General features: G+C 41.7%; 13 non-coding genes across 13 annotated transcripts; all 13 read left to right on the top strand.

Annotated features, from left to right (window-relative positions):
• The first annotated feature begins 382 nt into the window (after positions 1–382).
• On the top strand, positions 383–454 carry TRNAP-UGG (transfer RNA proline (anticodon UGG)). Its single transcript has one exon. It is a non-coding gene; the product is annotated as a tRNA-Pro (tRNA).
• A 272-nt stretch (positions 455–726) lies between these two features.
• Positions 727–799, top strand: TRNAV-CAC (transfer RNA valine (anticodon CAC)). The gene has a single exon. It is a non-coding gene; the product is annotated as a tRNA-Val (tRNA).
• Positions 800–2779: 1980 nt separating this feature from the next.
• Positions 2780–2851, top strand: TRNAP-UGG (transfer RNA proline (anticodon UGG)). The gene has a single exon. It is a non-coding gene; the product is annotated as a tRNA-Pro (tRNA).
• Positions 2852–9940: 7089 nt separating this feature from the next.
• On the top strand, positions 9941–10012 carry TRNAP-UGG (transfer RNA proline (anticodon UGG)). The gene has a single exon. It is a non-coding gene; the product is annotated as a tRNA-Pro (tRNA).
• Positions 10013–10284: 272 nt separating this feature from the next.
• On the top strand, positions 10285–10357 carry TRNAV-CAC (transfer RNA valine (anticodon CAC)). Its single transcript has one exon. It is a non-coding gene; the product is annotated as a tRNA-Val (tRNA).
• A 1970-nt stretch (positions 10358–12327) lies between these two features.
• TRNAP-UGG (transfer RNA proline (anticodon UGG)) lies at positions 12328–12399 on the top strand. Its single transcript has one exon. It is a non-coding gene; the product is annotated as a tRNA-Pro (tRNA).
• Positions 12400–12671: 272 nt separating this feature from the next.
• Positions 12672–12744, top strand: TRNAV-CAC (transfer RNA valine (anticodon CAC)). The gene has a single exon. It is a non-coding gene; the product is annotated as a tRNA-Val (tRNA).
• A 1980-nt stretch (positions 12745–14724) lies between these two features.
• TRNAP-UGG (transfer RNA proline (anticodon UGG)) lies at positions 14725–14796 on the top strand. Its single transcript has one exon. It is a non-coding gene; the product is annotated as a tRNA-Pro (tRNA).
• Positions 14797–15068: 272 nt separating this feature from the next.
• Positions 15069–15141, top strand: TRNAV-CAC (transfer RNA valine (anticodon CAC)). The gene has a single exon. It is a non-coding gene; the product is annotated as a tRNA-Val (tRNA).
• Positions 15142–17121: 1980 nt separating this feature from the next.
• TRNAP-UGG (transfer RNA proline (anticodon UGG)) lies at positions 17122–17193 on the top strand. Its single transcript has one exon. It is a non-coding gene; the product is annotated as a tRNA-Pro (tRNA).
• A 272-nt stretch (positions 17194–17465) lies between these two features.
• On the top strand, positions 17466–17538 carry TRNAV-CAC (transfer RNA valine (anticodon CAC)). The gene has a single exon. It is a non-coding gene; the product is annotated as a tRNA-Val (tRNA).
• A 1980-nt stretch (positions 17539–19518) lies between these two features.
• Positions 19519–19590, top strand: TRNAP-UGG (transfer RNA proline (anticodon UGG)). The gene has a single exon. It is a non-coding gene; the product is annotated as a tRNA-Pro (tRNA).
• Positions 19591–19862: 272 nt separating this feature from the next.
• On the top strand, positions 19863–19935 carry TRNAV-CAC (transfer RNA valine (anticodon CAC)). The gene has a single exon. It is a non-coding gene; the product is annotated as a tRNA-Val (tRNA).
• The last annotated feature ends 1258 nt before the right edge of the window (positions 19936–21193 follow it).

Below are 21193 nucleotides of genomic sequence, written 5' to 3'. Positions count from 1 at the left end.
CATTCAGCAGGAAGATCTTTAGCTTGAATCTGTGGCCTAGGTATTCACCTTGGTATTTCTTTTGGCACAAAGTGAAGGAGTATTTAAGAGAAAATGCACAATGTGTTTCTTATGTTGTTATGAACAACTTGTTACTCTTTCTCATTAAGCTTCAGCCACTGAAGAAATATATAATTAAGGGCTGACTTCCTTTAAGACGTGTCCAAAGCTGGGACGGAATAAAAGGAGACACTTGTAAATGATAGTGCTATCGTTTGAGAAAGGGTAAGTTGAGACTGACTTTCATGCGTATTCACAGACCAAGCATCATAAAGATACCAGCATGATCTTCATTGCGGGCTTAGAGCCGGTATTAGCTTTTGAGAGGTAAGAGGATTTTGAGGGCTCGTTGGTCTAGGGGTATGATTCTCGCTTTGGGTGCGAGAGGTCCCGGGTTCAAATCCCGGACGAGCCCTTTTCTTGGTACTCTTTTCAAGTTGTTTTGAAGTTTGCGTTTCAAAACCAACATCAATTTTTTCTTTGCAGTAGTGGATAATTCTTTGCTAGAGTCTCATGCTTCAGCCCTGCCCAGTCTGAGCTAATACCAAACATCTGGTCTTGCATGGCATGTACGAGCGTTCAGCTAGGGATGTCGGGCAGGTTGCATGAAAGAAATCTAAAGCCAGAGGCCCATGGAATAGCCAGTTCGGAGCAGTTTCATTACAGAAAAATCAACTGTAGGTATCTGTTTCTGTAGTGTAGTGGTTATCACGTTCGCCTCACACGCGAAAGGTCCCCGGTTCGAAACCGGGCAGAAACAGTTGTTATATTGTGTTGGCTACAATGTTGATAGGTGCCGTTTTGCCATGGAATTGTCCAAGCCCTGAAGATTATTTCATGCAATCTCGTTCCAAGAAAGGGAATTCTCTCAAAACACTAAAGTAATCGGCGTGTGGATGTATCTGTTGGTTCTCAGACCTTGCTTTCAAAAGAGCCCTGCAATCGGTTCACTGCTCACCTAGAACAAGCATTAACATGGAGAATTGTTGGCACCAACAGGAATCTTATTTTAGTGGAGTGTTTCTGGCTTTGAGTGCAGAGGCCCTCGGCTCAATTCCAAGATGATCCTTCTCAGGGTGATGATACAAATGCATTGTCACCTTTACGTTTAATGTCAGAATCATTTATTTCCAGTTGGTGGTGTAAGAATGTTTGCAACAGTATGGCGATTTTTCCTAGCCATGCATGAATGAAAGCATATCACTGGCCTTTAGGTGTTTTTCTAATACATTGATATTTGCATCTTCCTTCCTAGCCTGCATGTTTGACTATCTTACAGGCTGCATGTAATAAGTATCACATCAGGGCCCTTCTTCTACTCAATTCACAACTGTTCTATCACGACATAGATAAGAAAGCTGCATCTGCTTTTGTTGTGTAGTGGTAATCAGGTTTACCTGACGTGTGAAAGCCCCATGCTTTGAAAGTACACAGTAACAAAGAAACCGATGACTTTTATAAAAAGGTGTCATGTGTGTCTCTTACTTTGCACAAAAAGTGCCAGAGATGACTTCATTTGCAGTCACTTGAAAAGTAGGGATTCTCCAATAAATGGTAAATGGTTGAAACAAATCTGAAGAAATGCATGACATACCTGTGTGTGTGTGTGTATGCATGTATGTATATATAGGGAGAGAGAGAGCGTCAATATAAACAGACTTTATTTCAATCAAGCTGTCTTTTCTATCCTTCAGGAGCAGAATGTTCTGATCATCAGCGCTCCAGAATGTAGTGTTTTCTTGGCAAGCATCACATATTGTGATGTGTTAGCTAAAAGTTCCATATCCTAGAGACTGATATATTCCTCTGTACTTGTACCTTGGGGATTCATCAAAACCTGGCATCATAAGCAGCTTTCTACTGCCACAGACTGGACAGCGAAACAATTTAAAATATCCCAGAAAAAGAAAATAAGCATGCTTAATCAGAGCTTTCTGGACAGGAAGGACATTTGAGCAAGTGAGGAATAAGCACTGCTTTTGTTAATTTGCATAGGCAGAATAGAGACTTCTGGGAAAAGGCCGAAATTACAGTCACAGAAAATGGCTGCATCTATAGAGAACGCTAAGAAGTGTTGGCAGCTTTTCCTCTGACCCTGGCCACTTTTACAAGCAATCCTATGATAGTCAGCAGGACCCACCCTAAAAAGGAAGGGGCATCCACTTGGACCCTTTCCACCTTTTCTAAATCTCGCCTGATCGAGCCTGATTGAGCACTGATTGAGCAGATAAGCACATGTCATTCTCATTTCAGAAAGGTATTGGTTAGCTTGCTGCTAGCAGCTCAGTTATGTTATGATGTTAGAGGCTATGCAAGGAATGCTTTAGTCCAGCGATATGCAGTTTTTATTGCGCCTTGCATTCAGCAGGAAGATCTTTAGCTTGAATCTGTGGCCTAGGTATTCACCTTGGTATTTCTTTTGGCACAAAGTGAAGGAGTATTTAAGAGAAAATGCACAATGTGTTTCTTATGTTGTTATGAACAACTTGTTACTCTTTCTCATTAAGCTTCAGCCACTGAAGAAATATATAAATAAGGGCTGACTTCCTGTAAGACGTGTCCAAAGCTGGGACGGAATAAAAGGAGACACTTGTAAATGATAGTGCTATCGTTTGAGAAAGGGTAAGTTGAGACTGACTTTCATGCGTATTCACAGACCAAGCATCATAAAGATACCAGCATGATCTTCATTGCGGGCTTAGAGCCGGTATTAGCTTTTGAGAGGTAAGAGGATTTTGAGGGCTCGTTGGTCTAGGGGTATGATTCTCGCTTTGGGTGCGAGAGGTCCCGGGTTCAAATCCCGGACGAGCCCTTTTCTTGGTACTCTTTTCAAGTTGTTTTGAAGTTTGCGTTTCAAAACCAACATCAATTTTTTCTTTGCAGTAGTGGATAATTCTTTGCTAGAGTCTCATGCTTCAGCCCTGCCCAGTCTGAGCTAATACCAAACATCTGGTCTTGCATGGCATGTACGAGCGTTCAGCTAGGGATGTCGGGCAGGTTGCATGAAAGAAATCTAAAGCCAGAGGCCCATGGAATAGCCAGTTCGGAGCAGTTTCATTACAGAAAAATCAACTGTAGGTATCTGTTTCTGTAGTGTAGTGGTTATCACGTTCGCCTCACACGCGAAAGGTCCCCGGGTCGAAACCGGGCAGAAACAGTTGTTATATTGTGTTGGCTACAATGTTGATAGGTGCCGTTTTGCCATGGAATTGTCCAAGCCCTGAAGATTATTTCATGCAATCTCGTTCCAAGAAAGGGAATTCTCTCAAAACACTAAAGTAATCGGCGTGTGGATGTATCTGTTGGTTCTCAGACCTTGCTTTCAAAAGAGCCCTGCAATCGGTTCACTGCTCACCTAGAACAAGCATTAACATGGAGAATTGTTGGCACCAACAGGAATCTTATTTTAGTGGAGTGTTTCTGGCTTTGAGTGCAGAGGCCCTCGGCTCAATTCCAAGATGATCCTTCTCAAGGTGATGATACAAATGCATTGTCACCTCTACGTTTAATGTCAGAATCATTTATTTCCAGTTGGTGGTGTAAGAATGTTTGCAACAGTATGGCGATTTTTCCTAGCCATGCATGCATGAAAGCATATCACTCGCCTTAAGGTGTTTTTCTAATACATTGATATTTGCATCTTCCTTCTTAGCCTGCATGTTTGACTATCTTACAGGCTGCATGTAATAAGTATCACATCAGGGCCCTTCTTCTACTCAATTCACAACTGTTCTATCACGACATAGATAAGAAAGCTGCATCTGCTTTTGTTGTGTAGTGGTAATCAGGTTTACCTGACGTGTGAAAGCCCCATGCTTTGAAAGTACACAGTAACAAAGAAACCGATGACTTTTATAAAAAGGTGTCATGTGTGTCTCTTACTTTGCACAAAAAGTGCCAGAGATGGCTTCATTTGCAGTCACTTGAAAAGTAGGGATTCTCCAATAAATGGTAAATGGTTTAAACAAATCTGAAGAAATGCATGACATACCTGTGTGTGTGTGTGTACGCATGTATGTATATATAGGGAGAGAGAGAGCGTCAATATAAACAGACTTTATTTCAATCAAGCTGTCTTTTCTATCCTTCAGGAGCAGAATGTTCTGATCATCAGCGCTCCAGAATGTAGTGTTTTCTTGGCAAGCATCACATATTGTGATGTGTTAGCTAAAAGTTCCATATCCTAGAGACTGATATATTCCTCTGTACTTGTACCTTGGGGATTCATCAAAACCTGGCATCATAAGCAGCTTTCTACTGCCACAGACTGGACAGCGAAACAATTTAAAATATCCCAGAAAAAGAAAATAAGCATGCTTAATCAGAGCTTTCTGGACAGGAAGGACATTTGAGCAAGTGAGGAATAAGCACTGCTTTTGTTAATTTGCATAGGCAGAATAGAGACTTCTGGGAAAAGGCCGAAATTACAGTCACAGAAAATGGCTGCATCTATAGAGAACGCTAAGAAGTGTTGGCAGCTTTTCCTCTGACCCTGGCCACTTTTACAAGCAATCCTATGATAGTCAGCAGGACCCACCCTAAAAAGGAAGGGGCATCCACTTGGACCCTTTCCACCTTTTCTAAATCTCGCCTGATCGAGCACTGATTGAGCAGATAAGCACATGTAATTCTCATTTCAGAAAGGTATTGGTTAGCTTGCTGCTAGCAGCTCAGTTATGTTATGATGTTAGAGGCTATGCAAGGAATGCTTTAGTCCAGCGATATGCAGTTTTTATTGCGCCTTGCATTCAGCAGGAAGATCTTTAGCTTGAATCTGTGGCCTAGGTATTCACCTTGGTATTTCTTTTGGCACAAAGTGAAGGAGTATTTGAGAGAAAATGCACAATGTGTTTCTTATGCTGTTATGAACAACTTGTTACTCTTTCTCATTAAGCTTCAGCCACTGCAGAAATATATAAATAAGGGCTGACTTCCTGTAAGACGTGTCCAAAGCTGGGACGGAATAAAAGGAGACACTTGTAAATGATAGTGCTATCGTTTGAGAAAGGGTAAGTTGAGACTGACTTTCATGCGTATTCACAGACCAAGCATCATAAAGATACCAGCATGATCTTCATTGCGGGCTTAGAGCCGTTATTAGCTTTTGAGAGGTAAGAGGATTTTGAGGGCTCGTTGGTCTAGGGGTATGATTCTCGCTTTGGGTGTGAGAGGTCCCGGGTTCAAATCCCGGACGAGCCCTTTTCTTGGTACTCTTTTCAAGTTGTTTTGAAGTTTGCGTTTCAAAACCAACATCAATTTTTTCTTTGCAGTAGTGGATAATTCTTTGCTAGAGTCTCATGCTTCAGCCCTGCCCAGTCTGAGCTAATACCAAACATCTGGTCTTGCATGGCATGTACGAGCGTTCAGCTAGGGATGTCGGGCAGGTTGCATGAAAGAAATCTAAAGCCAGAGGCCCATGGAATAGCCAGTTCGGAGCAGTTTCATTACAGAAAAATCAACTGTAGGTATCTATTTCTGTAGTGTAGTGGTTATCACGTTCGCCTCACACGCGAAAGGTCCCCGGTTCGAAACCGGGCAGAAACAGTTGTTATATTGTGTTGGCTACAATGTTGATAGGTGCCGTTTTGCCATGGAATTGTCCAAGCCCTGAAGATTATTTCATGCAATCTCGTTCCAAGAAAGGGAATTCTCTCAAAACACTAAAGTAATCGGCGTGTGGATGTATCTGTTGGTTCTCAGACCTTGCTTTCAAAAGAGCCCTGCAATCGGTTCACTGCTCACCTAGAACAAGCATTAACATGGAGAATTGTTGGCACCAACAGGAATCTTATTTTAGTGGAGTGTTTCTGGCTTTGAGTGCAGAGGCCCTCGGCTCAATTCCAAGATGATCCTTCTCAAGGTGATGATACAAATGCATTGTCACCTTTACGTTTAATGTCAGAATCATTTATTTCCAGTTGGTGGTGTAAGAATGTTTGCAACAGTATGGCGATTTTTCCTAGCCATGCATGAATGAAAGCATATCACTCGCCTTTAGGTGTTTTTCTAATACATTGATATTTGCATCTTCCTTCCTAGCCTGCATGTTTGACTATCTTACAGGCTGCATGTAATAAGTATCACATCAGGGCCCTTCTTCTACTCAATTCACAACTGTTCTATCACGACATAGATAAGAAAGCTGCATCTGCTTTTGTTGTGTAGTGGTAATCAGGTTTACCTGACGTGGGAAAGCCCCATGCTTTGAAAGTACACAGTAACAAAGAAACCAATGACTTTTATAAAAAGGTGTCATGTGCGTCTCTTACTTTGCACAAAAAGTGCCAGAGATGACTTCATTTGCAGTCACTTGAAAAGTAGGGATTCTCCAATAAATGGTAAATGGTTGAAACAAATCTGAAGAAATGCATGACATACCTGTGTGTGTGTGTGTACGCATGTATGTATATATAGGGAGAGAGAGAGCGTCAATATAAACAGACTTTATTTCAATCAAGCTGTCTTTTCTATCCTTCAGGAGCAGAATGTTCTGATCATCAGCGCTCCAGAATGTAGTGTTTTCTTGGCAAGCATCACATATTGTGATGTGTTAGCTAAAAGTTCCATATCCTAGAGACTGATATATTCCTCTGTACTTGTACCTTGGGGATTCATCAAAACCTGGCATCATAAGCAGCTTTCTACTGCCACAGACTGGACAGCGAAACAATTTAAAATATCCCAGAAAAAGAAAATAAGCATGCTTAATCAGAGCTTTCTGGACAGGAAGGACCTTTGAGCAACTGAGGAATAAGCACTGCTTTTGTTAATTTGCATAGGCAGAATAGAGACTTCTGGGAAAAGGCCGAAATTACAGTCACAGAAAATGGCTGCATCTATAGAGAACGCTAAGAAGTGTTGGCAGCTTTTCCTCTGACCCTGACCACTTTTACAAGCAATCCTATGATAGTCAGCAGGACCCACCCTAAAAAGGAAGGGGCATCCACTTGGACCCTTTCCACCTTTTCTAAATCTCGCCTGATTGAGCACTGATTGAGCAGATAAGCACATGTCATTCTCATTTCAGAAAGGTATTGGTTAGCTTGCTGCTAGCAGCTCAGTTATGTTATGATGTTAGAGGCTATGCAAGGAATGCTTTAGTCCAGCGATATGCAGTTTTTATTGCGCCTTGCATTCAGCAGGAAGATCTTTAGCTTGAATCTGTGGCCTAGGTATTCACCTTGGTATTTCTTTTGGCACAAAGTGAAGGAGTATTTGAGAGAAAATGCACAATGTGTTTCTTATGCTGTTATGAACAACTTGTTACTCTTTCTCATTAAGCTTCAGCCACTGCAGAAATATATAAATAAGGGCTGACTTCCTGTAAGACGTGTCCAAAGCTGGGACGGAATAAAAGGAGACACTTGTAAATGATAGTGCTATCGTTTGAGAAAGGGTAAGTTGAGACTGACTTTCATGCGTATTCACAGACCAAGCATCATAAAGATACCAGCATGATCTTCATTGCGGGCTTAGAGCCGTTATTAGCTTTTGAGAGGTAAGAGGATTTTGAGGGCTCGTTGGTCTAGGGGTATGATTCTCGCTTTGGGTGTGAGAGGTCCCGGGTTCAAATCCCGGACGAGCCCTTTTCTTGGTACTCTTTTCAAGTTGTTTTGAAGTTTGCGTTTCAAAACCAACATCAATTTTTTCTTTGCAGTAGTGGATAATTCTTTGCTAGAGTCTCATGCTTCAGCCCTGCCCAGTCTGAGCTAATACCAAACATCTGGTCTTGCATGGCATGTACGAGCGTTCAGCTAGGGATGTCGGGCAGGTTGCATGAAAGAAATCTAAAGCCAGAGGCCCATGGAATAGCCAGTTCGGAGCAGTTTCATTACAGAAAAATCAACTGTAGGTATCTGTTTCTGTAGTGTAGTGGTTATCACGTTCGCCTCACACGCGAAAGGTCCCCGGTTCGAAACCGGGCCGAAACAGTTGTTATATTGTGTTGGCTACAATGTTGATAGGTGCCGTTTTGCCATGGAATTGTCCAAGCCCTGAAGATTATTTCATGCAATCTCGTTCCAAGAAAGGGAATTCTCTCAAAACACTAAAGTAATCGGCGTGTGGATGTATCTGTTGGTTCTCAGACCTTGCTTTCAAAAGAGCCCTGCAATCGGTTCACTGCTCACCTAGAACAAGCATTAACATGGAGAATTGTTGGCACCAACAGGAATCTTATTTTAGTGGAGTGTTTCTGGCTTTGAGTGCAGAGGCCCTCGGCTCAATTCCAAGATGATCCTTCTCAAGGTGATGATACAAATGCATTGTCACCTTTACGTTTAATGTCAGAATCATTTATTTCCAGTTGGTGGTGTAAGAATGTTTGCAACAGTATGGCGATTTTTCCTAGCCATGCATGAATGAAAGCATATCACTCGCCTTTAGGTGTTTTTCTAATACATTGATATTTGCATCTTCCTTCCTAGCCTGCATGTTTGACTATCTTACAGGCTGCATGTAATAAGTATCACATCAGGGCCCTTCTTCTACTCAATTCACAACTGTTCTATCACGACATAGATAAGAAAGCTGCATCTGCTTTTGTTGTGTAGTGGTAATCAGGTTTACCTGACGTGGGAAAGCCCCATGCTTTGAAAGTACACAGTAACAAAGAAACCAATGACTTTTATAAAAAGGTGTCATGTGCGTCTCTTACTTTGCACAAAAAGTGCCAGAGATGACTTCATTTGCAGTCACTTGAAAAGTAGGGATTCTCCAATAAATGGTAAATGGTTGAAACAAATCTGAAGAAATGCATGACATACCTGTGTGTGTGTGTGTACGCATGTATGTATATATAGGGAGAGAGAGAGCGTCAATATAAACAGACTTTATTTCAATCAAGCTGTCTTTTCTATCCTTCAGGAGCAGAATGTTCTGATCATCAGCGCTCCAGAATGTAGTGTTTTCTTGGCAAGCATCACATATTGTGATGTGTTAGCTAAAAGTTCCATATCCTAGAGACTGATATATTCCTCTGTACTTGTACCTTGGGGATTCATCAAAACCTGGCATCATAAGCAGCTTTCTACTGCCACAGACTGGACAGCGAAACAATTTAAAATATCCCAGAAAAAGAAAATAAGCATGCTTAATCAGAGCTTTCTGGACAGGAAGGACCTTTGAGCAAGTGAGGAATAAGCACTGCTTTTGTTAATTTGCATAGGCAGAATAGAGACTTCTGGGAAAAGGCCGAAATTACAGTCACAGAAAATGGCTGCATCTATAGAGAACTCTAAGAAGTGTTGGCAGCTTTTCCTCTGACCCTGACCACTTTTACAAGCAATCCTATGATAGTCAGCAGGACCCACCCTAAAAAGGAAGGGGCATCCACTTGGACCCTTTCCACCTTTTCTAAATCTCGCCTGATTGAGCACTGATTGAGCAGATAAGCACATGTCATTCTCATTTCAGAAAGGTATTGGTTAGCTTGCTGCTAGCAGCTCAGTTATGTTATGATGTTAGAGGCTATGCAAGGAATGCTTTAGTCCAGCGATATGCAGTTTTTATTGCGCCTTGCCTTCACCAGGAAGATCTTTAGCTTGAATCTGTGGCCTAGGTATTCACCTTGGTATTTCTTTTGGCACAAAGTGAAGGAGTATTTGAGAGAAAATGCACAATGTGTTTCTTATGTTGTTATGAACAACTTGTTACTCTTTCTCATTAAGCTTCAGCCACTGCAGAAATATATAAATAAGGGCTGACTTCCTGTAAGACGTGTCCAAAGCTGGGACGGAATAAAAGGAGACACTTGTAAATGATAGTGCTATCGTTTGAGAAAGGGTAAGTTGAGACTGACTTTCATGCGTATTCACAGACCAAGCATCATAAAGATACCAGCATGATCTTCATTGCGGGCTTAGAGCCGGTATTAGCTTTTGAGAGGTAAGAGGATTTTGAGGGCTCGTTGGTCTAGGGGTATGATTCTCGCTTTGGGTGCGAGAGGTCCCGGGTTCAAATCCCGGACGAGCCCTTTTCTTGGTACTCTTTTCAAGTTGTTTTGAAGTTTGCGTTTCAAAACCAACATCAATTTTTTCTTTGCAGTAGTGGATAATTCTTTGCTAGAGTCTCATGCTTCAGCCCTGCCCAGTCTGAGCTAATACCAAACATCTGGTCTTGCATGGCATGTACGAGCGTTCAGCTAGGGATGTCGGGCAGGTTGCATGAAAGAAATCTAAAGCCAGAGGCCCATGGAATAGCCAGTTCGGAGCAGTTTCATTACAGAAAAATCAACTGTAGGTATCTGTTTCTGTAGTGTAGTGGTTATCACGTTCGCCTCACACGCGAAAGGTCCCCGGTTCGAAACCGGGCAGAAACAGTTGTTATATTGTGTTGGCTACAATGTTGATAGGTGCCGTTTTGCCATGGAATTGTCCAAGCCCTGAAGATTATTTCATGCAATCTCGTTCCAAGAAAGGGAATTCTCTCAAAACACTAAAGTAATCGGCGTGTGGATGTATCTGTTGGTTCTCAGACCTTGCTTTCAAAAGAGCCCTGCAATCGGTTCACTGCTCACCTAGAACAAGCATTAACATGGAGAATTGTTGGCACCAACAGGAATCTTATTTTAGTGGAGTGTTTCTGGCTTTGAGTGCAGAGGCCCTCGGCTCAATTCCAAGATGATCCTTCTCAGGGTGATGATACAAATGCATTGTCACCTTTACGTTTAATGTCAGAATCATTTATTTCCAGTTGGTGGTGTAAGAATGTTTGCAACAGTATGGCGATTTTTCCTAGCCATGCATGAATGAAAGCATATCACTGGCCTTTAGGTGTTTTTCTAATACATTGATATTTGCATCTTCCTTCCTAGCCTGCATGTTTGACTATCTTACAGGCTGCATGTAATAAGTATCACATCAGGGCCCTTCTTCTACTCAATTCACAACTGTTCTATCACGACATAGATAAGAAAGCTGCATCTGCTTTTGTTGTGTAGAGGTAATCAGGTTTACCTGACGTGTGAAAGCCCCATGCTTTGAAAGTACACAGTAACAAAGAAACCGATGACTTTTATAAAAAGGTGTCATGTGTGTCTCTTACTTTGCACAAAAAGTGCCAGAGATGACTTCATTTGCAGTCACTTGAAAAGTAGGGATTCTCCAATAAATGGTAAATGGTTGAAACAAATCTGAAGAAATGCATGACATACCTGTGTGTGTGTGTGTATGCATGTATGTATATATAGGGAGAGAGAGAGCGTCAATATAAACAGACTTTATTTCAATCAAGCTGTCTTTTCTATCCTTCAGGAGCAGAATGTTCTGATCATCAGCGCTCCAGAATGTAGTGTTTTCTTGGCAAGCATCACATATTGTGATGTGTTAGCTAAAAGTTCCATATCCTAGAGACTGATATATTCCTCTGTACTTGTACCTTGGGGATTCATCAAAACCTGGCATCATAAGCAGCTTTCTACTGCCACAGACTGGACAGCGAAACAATTTAAAATATCCCAGAAAAAGAAAATAAGCATGCTTAATCAGAGCTTTCTGGACAGGAAGGACATTTGAGCAAGTGAGGAATAAGCACTGCTTTTGTTAATTTGCATAGGCAGAATAGAGACTTCTGGGAAAAGGCCGAAATTACAGTCACAGAAAATGGCTGCATCTATAGAGAACGCTAAGAAGTGTTGGCAGCTTTTCCTCTGACCCTGGCCACTTTTACAAGCAATCCTATGATAGTCAGCAGGACCCACCCTAAAAAGGAAGGGGCATCCACTTGGACCCTTTCCACCTTTTCTAAATCTCGCCTGATCGAGCACTGATTGAGCAGATAAGCACATGTCATTCTCATTTCAGAAAGGTATTGGTTAGCTTGCTGCTAGCAGCTCAGTTATGTTATGATGTTAGAGGCTATGCAAGGAATGCTTTAGTCCAGCGATATGCAGTTTTTATTGCGCCTTGCATTCAGCAGGAAGATCTTTAGCTTGAATCTGTGGCCTAGGTATTCACCTTGGTATTTCTTTTGGCACAAAGTGAAGGAGTATTTAAGAGAAAATGCACAATGTGTTTCTTATGTTGTTATGAACAACTTGTTACTCTTTCTCATTAAGCTTCAGCCACTGAAGAAATATATAAATAAGGGCTGACTTCCTGTAAGACGTGTCCAAAGCTGGGACGGAATAAAAGGAGACACTTGTAAATGATAGTGCTATCGTTTGAGAAAGGGTAAGTTGAGACTGACTTTCATGCGTATTCACAGACCAAGCATCATAAAGATACCAGCATGATCTTCATTGCGGGCTTAGAGCCGGTATTAGCTTTTGAGAGGTAAGAGGATTTTGAGGGCTCGTTGGTCTAGGGGTATGATTCTCGCTTTGGGTGCGAGAGGTCCCGGGTTCAAATCCCGGACGAGCCCTTTTCTTGGTACTCTTTTCAAGTTGTTTTGAAGTTTGCGTTTCAAAACCAACATCAATTTTTTCTTTGCAGTAGTGGATAATTCTTTGCTAGAGTCTCATGCTTCAGCCCTGCCCAGTCTGAGCTAATACCAAACATCTGGTCTTGCATGGCATGTACGAGCGTTCAGCTAGGGATGTCGGGCAGGTTGCATGAAAGAAATCTAAAGCCAGAGGCCCATGGAATAGCCAGTTCGGAGCAGTTTCATTACAGAAAAATCAACTGTAGGTATCTGTTTCTGTAGTGTAGTGGTTATCACGTTCGCCTCACACGCGAAAGGTCCCCGGTTCGAAACCGGGCAGAAACAGTTGTTATATTGTGTTGGCTACAATGTTGATAGGTGCCGTTTTGCCATGGAATTGTCCAAGCCCTGAAGATTATTTCATGCAATCTCGTTCCAAGAAAGGGAATTCTCTCAAAACACTAAAGTAATCGGCGTGTGGATGTATCTGTTGGTTCTCAGACCTTGCTTTCAAAAGAGCCCTGCAATCGGTTCACTGCTCACCTAGAACAAGCATTAACATGGAGAATTGTTGGCACCAACAGGAATCTTATTTTAGTGGAGTGTTTCTGGCTTTGAGTGCAGAGGCCCTCGGCTCAATTCCAAGATGATCCTTCTCAGGGTGATGATACAAATGCATTGTCACCTTTACGTTTAATGTCAGAATCATTTATTTCCAGTTGGTGGTGTAAGAATGTTTGCAACAGTATGGCGATTTTTCCTAGCCATGCATGAATGAAAGCATATCACTCGCCTTTAGGTGTTTTTCTAATACATTGATATTTGCATCTTCCTTCCTAGCCTGCATGTTTGACTATCTTACAGGCTGCATGTAATAAGTATCACATCAGGGCCCTTCTTCTACTCAATTCACAACTGTTCTATCACGACATAGATAAGAAAGCTGCATCTGCTTTTGTTGTGTAGTGGTAATCAGGTTTACCTGACGTGTGAAAGCCCCATGCTTTGAAAGTACACAGTAACAAAGAAACCGATGACTTTTATAAAAAGGTGTCATGTGTGTCTCTTACTTTGCACAAAAAGTGCCAGAGATGACTTCATTTGCAGTCACTTGAAAAGTAGGGATTCTCCAATAAATGGTAAATGGTTGAAACAAATCTGAAGAAATGCATGACATACCTGTGTGTGTGTGTGTATGCATGTATGTATATATAGGGAGAGAGAGAGCGTCAATATAAACAGACTTTATTTCAATCAAGCTGTCTTTTCTATCCTTCAGGAGCAGAATGTTCTGATCATCAGCGCTCCAGAATGTAGTGTTTTCTTGGCAAGCATCACATATTGTGATGTGTTAGCTAAAAGTTCCATATCCTAGAGACTGATATATTCCTCTGTACTTGTACCTTGGGGATTCATCAAAACCTGGCATCATAAGCAGCTTTCTACTGCCACAGACTGGACAGCGAAACAATTTAAAATATCCCAGAAAAAGAAAATAAGCATGCTTAATCAGAGCTTTCTGGACAGGAAGGACATTTGAGCAAGTGAGGAATAAGCACTGCTTTTGTTAATTTGCATAGGCAGAATAGAGACTTCTGGGAAAAGGCCGAAATTACAGTCACAGAAAATGGCTGCATCTATAGAGAACGCTAAGAAGTGTTGGCAGCTTTTCCTCTGACCCTGGCCACTTTTACAAGCAATCCTATGATAGTCAGCAGGACCCACCCTAAAAAGGAAGGGGCATCCACTTGGACCCTTTCCACCTTTTCTAAATCTCACCTGATCGAGCCTGATTGAGCACTGATTGAGCAGATAAGCACATGTCATTCTCATTTCAGAAAGGTATTGGTTAGCTTGCTGCTAGCAGCTCAGTTATGTTATGATGTTAGAGGCTATGCAAGGAATGCTTTAGTCCAGCGATATGCAGTTTTTATTGCGCCTTGCATTCAGCAGGAAGATCTTTAGCTTGAATCTGTGGCCTAGGTATTCACCTTGGTATTTCTTTTGGCACAAAGTGAAGGAGTATTTAAGAGAAAATGCACAATGTGTTTCTTATGTTGTTATGAACAACTTGTTACTCTTTCTCATTAAGCTTCAGCCACTGAAGAAATATATAAATAAGGGCTGACTTCCTGTAAGACGTGTCCAAAGCTGGGACGGAATAAAAGGAGACACTTGTAAATGATAGTGCTATCGTTTGAGAAAGGGTAAGTTGAGACTGACTTTCATGCGTATTCACAGACCAAGCATCATAAAGATACCAGCATGATCTTCATTGCGGGCTTAGAGCCGGTATTAGCTTTTGAGAGGTAAGAGGATTTTGAGGGCTCGTTGGTCTAGGGGTATGATTCTCGCTTTGGGTGCGAGAGGTCCCGGGTTCAAATCCCGGACGAGCCCTTTTCTTGGTACTCTTTTCAAGTTGTTTTGAAGTTTGCGTTTCAAAACCAACATCAATTTTTTCTTTGCAGTAGTGGATAATTCTTTGCTAGAGTCTCATGCTTCAGCCCTGCCCAGTCTGAGCTAATACCAAACATCTGGTCTTGCATGGCATGTACGAGCGTTCAGCTAGGGATGTCGGGCAGGTTGCATGAAAGAAATCTAAAGCCAGAGGCCCATGGAATAGCCAGTTCGGAGCAGTTTCATTACAGAAAAATCAACTGTAGGTATCTGTTTCTGTAGTGTAGTGGTTATCACGTTCGCCTCACACGCGAAAGGTCCCCGGTTCGAAACCGGGCAGAAACAGTTGTTATATTGTGTTGGCTACAATGTTGATAGGTGCCGTTTTGCCATGGAATTGTCCAAGCCCTGAAGATTATTTCATGCAATCTCGTTCCAAGAAAGGGAATTCTCTCAAAACACTAAAGTAATCGGCGTGTGGATGTATCTGTTGGTTCTCAGACCTTGCTTTCAAAAGAGCCCTGCAATCGGTTCACTGCTCACCTAGAACAAGCATTAACATGGAGAATTGTTGGCACCAACAGGAATCTTATTTTAGTGGAGTGTTTCTGGCTTTGAGTGCAGAGGCCCTCGGCTCAATTCCAAGATGATCCTTCTCAGGGTGATGATACAAATGCATTGTCACCTTTACGTTTAATGTCAGAATCATTTATTTCCAGTTGGTGGTGTAAGAATGTTTGCAACAGTATGGCGATTTTTCCTAGCCATGCATGAATGAAAGCATATCACTCGCCTTTAGGTGTTTTTCTAATACATTGATATTTGCATCTTCCTTCCTAGCCTGCATGTTTGACTATCTTACAGGCTGCATGTAATAAGTATCACATCAGGGCCCTTCTTCTACTCAATTCACAACTGTTCTATCACGACATAGATAAGAAAGCTGCATCTGCTTTTGTTGTGTAGTGGTAATCAGGTTTACCTGACGTGTGAAAGCCCCATGCTTTGAAAGTACACAGTAACAAAGAAACCGATGACTTTTATAAAAAGGTGTCATGTGTGTCTCTTACTTTGCACAAAAAGTGCCAGAGATGACTTCATTTGCAGTCACTTGAAAAGTAGGGATTCTCCAATAAATGGTAAATGGTTGAAACAAATCTGAAGAAATGCATGACATACCTGTGTGTGTGTGTGTATGCATGTATGTATATATAGGGAGAGAGAGAGCGTCAATATAAACAGACTTTATTTCAATCAAGCTGTCTTTTCTATCCTTCAGGAGCAGAATGTTCTGATCATCAGCGCTCCAGAATGTAGTGTTTTCTTGGCAAGCATCACATATTGTGATGTGTTAGCTAAAAGTTCCATATCCTAGAGACTGATATATTCCTCTGTACTTGTACCTTGGGGATTCATCAAAACCTGGCATCATAAGCAGCTTTCTACTGCCACAGACTGGACAGCGAAACAATTTAAAATATCCCAGAAAAAGAAAATAAGCATGCTTAATCAGAGCTTTCTGGACAGGAAGGACATTTGAGCAAGTGAGGAATAAGCACTGCTTTTGTTAATTTGCATAGGCAGAATAGAGACTTCTGGGAAAAGGCCGAAATTACAGTCACAGAAAATGGCTGCATCTATAGAGAACGCTAAGAAGTGTTGGCAGCTTTTCCTCTGACCCTGGCCACTTTTACAAGCAATCCTATGATAGTCAGCAGGACCCACCCTAAAAAGGAAGGGGCATCCACTTGGACCCTTTCCACCTTTTCTAAATCTCGCCTGATCGAGCCTGATCGAGCACTGATTGAGCAGATAAGCACATGTCATTCTCATTTCAGAAAGGTATTGGTTAGCTTGCTGCTAGCAGCTCAGTTATGTTATGATGTTAGAGGCTATGCAAGGAATGCTTTAGTCCAGCGATATGCAGTTTTTATTGCGCCTTGCATTCAGCAGGAAGATCTTTAGCTTGAATCTGTGGCCTAGGTATTCACCTTGGTATTTCTTTTGGCACAAAGTGAAGGAGTATTTGAGAGAAAATGCACAATGTGTTTCTTATGTTGTTATGAACAACTTGTTACTCTTTCTCATTAAGCTTCAGCCACTGCAGAAATATATAAATAAGGGCTGACTTCCTGTAAGACGTGTCCAAAGCTGGGACGGAATAAAAGGAGACACTTGTAAATGATAGTGCTATCGTTTGAGAAAGGGTAAGTTGAGACTGACTTTCATGCGTATTCACAGACCAAGCATCATAAAGATACCAGCATGATCTTCATTGCGGGCTTAGAGCCGGTATTAGCTTTTGAGAGGTAAGAGAATTTTGAGGGCTCGTTGGTCTAGGGGTATGATTCTCGCTTTGGGTGCGAGAGGTCCCGGGTTCAAATCCCGGACGAGCCCTTTTCTTGGTACTCTTTTCAAGTTGTTTTGAAGTTTGCGTTTCAAAACCAACATCAATTTTTTCTTTGCAGTAGTGGATAATTCTTTGCTAGAGTCTCATGCTTCAGCCCTGCCCAGTCTGAGCTAATACCAAACATCTGGTCTTGCATGGCATGTACGAGCGTTCAGCTAGGGATGTCGGGCAGGTTGCATGAAAGAAATCTAAAGCCAGAGGCCCATGGAATAGCCAGTTCGGAGCAGTTTCATTACAGAAAAATCAACTGTAGGTATCTGTTTCTGTAGTGTAGTGGTTATCACGTTCGCCTCACACGCGAAAGGTCCCCGGTTCGAAACCGGGCAGAAACAGTTGTTATATTGTGTTGGCTACAATGTTGATAGGTGCCGTTTTGCCATGGAATTGTCCAAGCCCTGAAGATTATTTCATGCAATCTCGTTCCAAGAAAGGGAATTCTCTCAAAACACTAAAGTAATCGGCGTGTGGATGTATCTGTTGGTTCTCAGACCTTGCTTTCAAAAGAGCCCTGCAATCGGTTCACTGCTCACCTAGAACAAGCATTAACATGGAGAATTGTTGGCACCAACAGGAATCTTATTTTAGTGGAGTGTTTCTGGCTTTGAGTGCAGAGGCCCTCGGCTCAATTCCAAGATGATCCTTCTCAGGGTGATGATACAAATGCATTGTCACCTTTACGTTTAATGTCAGAATCATTTATTTCCAGTTGGTGGTGTAAGAATGTTTGCAACAGTATGGCGATTTTTCCTAGCCATGCATGAATGAAAGCATATCACTCGCCTTTAGGTGTTTTTCTAATACATTGATATTTGCATCTTCCTTCCTAGCCTGCATGTTTGACTATCTTACAGGCTGCATGTAATAAGTATCACATCAGGGCCCTTCTTCTACTCAATTCACAACTGTTCTATCACGACATAGATAAGAAAGCTGCATCTGCTTTTGTTGTGTAGTGGTAATCAGGTTTACCTGACGTGTGAAAGCCCCATGCTTTGAAAGTACACAGTAACAAAGAAACCGATGACTTTTATAAAAAGGTGTCATGTGTGTCTCTTACTTTGCACAAAAAGTGCCAGAGATGACTTCATTTGCAGTCACTTGAAAAGTAGGGATTCTCCAATAAATGGTAAATGGTTGAAACAAATCTGAAGAAATGCATGACATACCTGTGTGTGTGTGTGTATGCATGTATGTATATATAGGGAGAGAGAGAGCGTCAATATAAACAGACTTTATTTCAATCAAGCTGTCTTTTCTATCCTTCAGGAGCAGAATGTTCTGATCATCAGCGCTCCAGAATGTAGTGTTTTCTTGGCAAGCATCACATATTGTGATGTGTTAGCTAAAAGTTCCATATCCTAGAGACTGATATATTCCTCTGTACTTGTACCTTGGGGATTCATCAAAACCTGGCATCATAAGCAGCTTTCTACTGCCACAGACTGGACAGCGAAACAATTTAAAATATCCCAGAAAAAGAAAATAAGCATGCTTAATCAGAGCTTTCTGGACAGGAAGGACATTTGAGCAAGTGAGGAATAAGCACTGCTTTTGTTAATTTGCATAGGCAGAATAGAGACTTCTGGGAAAAGGCCGAAATTACAGTCACAGAAAATGGCTGCATCTATAGAGAACGCTAAGAAGTGTTGGCAGCTTTTCCTCTGACCCTGGCCACTTTTACAAGCAATCCTATGATAGTCAGCAGGACCCACCCTAAAAAGGAAGGGGCATCCACTTGGACCCTTTCCACCTTTTCTAAATCTCGCCTGATCGAGCCTGATCGAGCACTGATTGAGCAGATAAGCACATGTCATTCTCATTTCAGAAAGGTATTGGTTAGCTTGCTGCTAGCAGCTCAGTTATGTTATGATGTTAGAGGCTATGCAAGGAATGCTTTAGTCCAGCGATATGCAGTTTTTATTGCGCCTTGCATTCAGCAGGAAGATCTTTAGCTTGAATCTGTGGCCTAGGTATTCACCTTGGTATTTCTTTTGGCACAAAGTGAAGGAGTATTTGAGAGAAAATGCACAATGTGTTTCTTATGTTGTTATGAACAACTTGTTACTCTTTCTCATTAAGCTTCAGCCACTGCAGAAATATATAAATAAGGGCTGACTTCCTGTAAGACGTGTCCAAAGCTGGGACGGAATAAAAGGAGACACTTGTAAATGATAGTGCTATCGTTTGAGAAAGGGTAAGTTGAGACTGACTTTCATGCGTATTCACAGACCAAGCATCATAAAGATACCAGCATGATCTTCATTGCGGGCTTAGAGCCGGTATTAGCTTTTGAGAGGTAAGAGAATTTTGAGGGCTCGTTGGTCTAGGGGTATGATTCTCGCTTTGGGTGCGAGAGGTCCCGGGTTCAAATCCCGGACGAGCCCTTTTCTTGGTACTCTTTTCAAGTTGTTTTGAAGTTTGCGTTTCAAAACCAACATCAATTTTTTCTTTGCAGTAGTGGATAATTCTTTGCTAGAGTCTCATGCTTCAGCCCTGCCCAGTCTGAGCTAATACCAAACATCTGGTCTTGCATGGCATGTACGAGCGTTCAGCTAGGGATGTCGGGCAGGTTGCATGAAAGAAATCTAAAGCCAGAGGCCCATGGAATAGCCAGTTCGGAGCAGTTTCATTACAGAAAAATCAACTGTAGGTATCTGTTTCTGTAGTGTAGTGGTTATCACGTTCGCCTCACACGCGAAAGGTCCCCGGTTCGAAACCGGGCAGAAACAGTTGTTATATTGTGTTGGCTACAATGTTGATAGGTGACGTTTTGCCATGGAATTGTCCAAGCCCTGAAGATTATTTCATGCAATCTCGTTCCAAGAAAGGGAATTCTCTCAAAACACTAAAGTAATCGGCGTGTGGATGTATCTGTTGGTTCTCAGACCTTGCTTTCAAAAGAGCCCTGCAATCGGTTCACTGCTCACCTAGAACAAGCATTAACATGGAGAATTGTTGGCACCAACAGGAATCTTATTTTAGTGGAGTGTTTCTGGCTTTGAGTGCAGAGGCCCTCGGCTCAATTCCAAGATGATCCTTCTCAGGGTGATGATACAAATGCATTGTCACCTTTACGTTTAATGTCAGAATCATTTATTTCCAGTTGGTGGTGTAAGAATGTTTGCAACAGTATGGCGATTTTTCCTAGCCATGCATGAATGAAAGCATATCACTCGCCTTTAGGTGTTTTTCTAATACATTGATATTTGCATCTTCCTTCCTAGCCTGCATGTTTGACTATCTTACAGGCTGCATGTAATAAGTATCACATCAGGGCCCTTCTTCTACTCAATTCACAACTGTTCTATCACGACATAGATAAGAAAGCTGCATCTGCTTTTGTTGTGTAGTGGTAATCAGGTTTACCTGACGTGTGAAAGCCCCATGCTTTGAAAGTACACAGTAACAAAGAAACCGATGACTTTTATAAAAAGGTGTCATGTGTGTCTCTTACTTTGCACAAAAAGTGCCAGAGATGACTTCATTTGCAGTCACTTGAAAAGTAGGGATTCTCCAATAAATGGTAAATGGTTGAAACAAATCTGAAGAAATGCATGACATACCTGTGTGTGTGTGTGTATGCATGTATGTATATATAGGGAGAGAGAGAGCGTCAATATAAACAGACTTTATTTCAATCAAGCTGTCTTTTCTATCCTTCAGGAGCAGAATGTTCTGATCATCAGCGCTCCAGAATGTAGTGTTTTCTTGGCAAGCATCACATATTGTGATGTGTTAGCTAGAAGTTCCATATCCTAGAGACTGATATATTCCTCTGTACTTGTACCTTGGGGATTCATCAAAACCTGGCATCATAAGCAGCTTTCTACTGCCACAGACTGGACAGCGAAACAATTTAAAATATCCCAGAAAAAGAAAATAAGCATGCTTAATCAGAGCTTTCTGGACAGGAAGGACATTTGAGCAAGTGAGGAATAAGCACTGCTTTTGTTAATTTGCATAGGCAGAATAGAGACTTCTGGGAAA

This window comes from Triturus cristatus, chromosome 8 (assembly GCF_964204655.1).
Source record: "Triturus cristatus chromosome 8, aTriCri1.1, whole genome shotgun sequence".
Classification (NCBI taxonomy): domain Eukaryota; kingdom Metazoa; phylum Chordata; class Amphibia; order Caudata; family Salamandridae; genus Triturus; species Triturus cristatus.
Note: the sequence above shows the minus strand (reverse complement) of the source record. Positions and strands in the feature narration are given on the sequence as shown.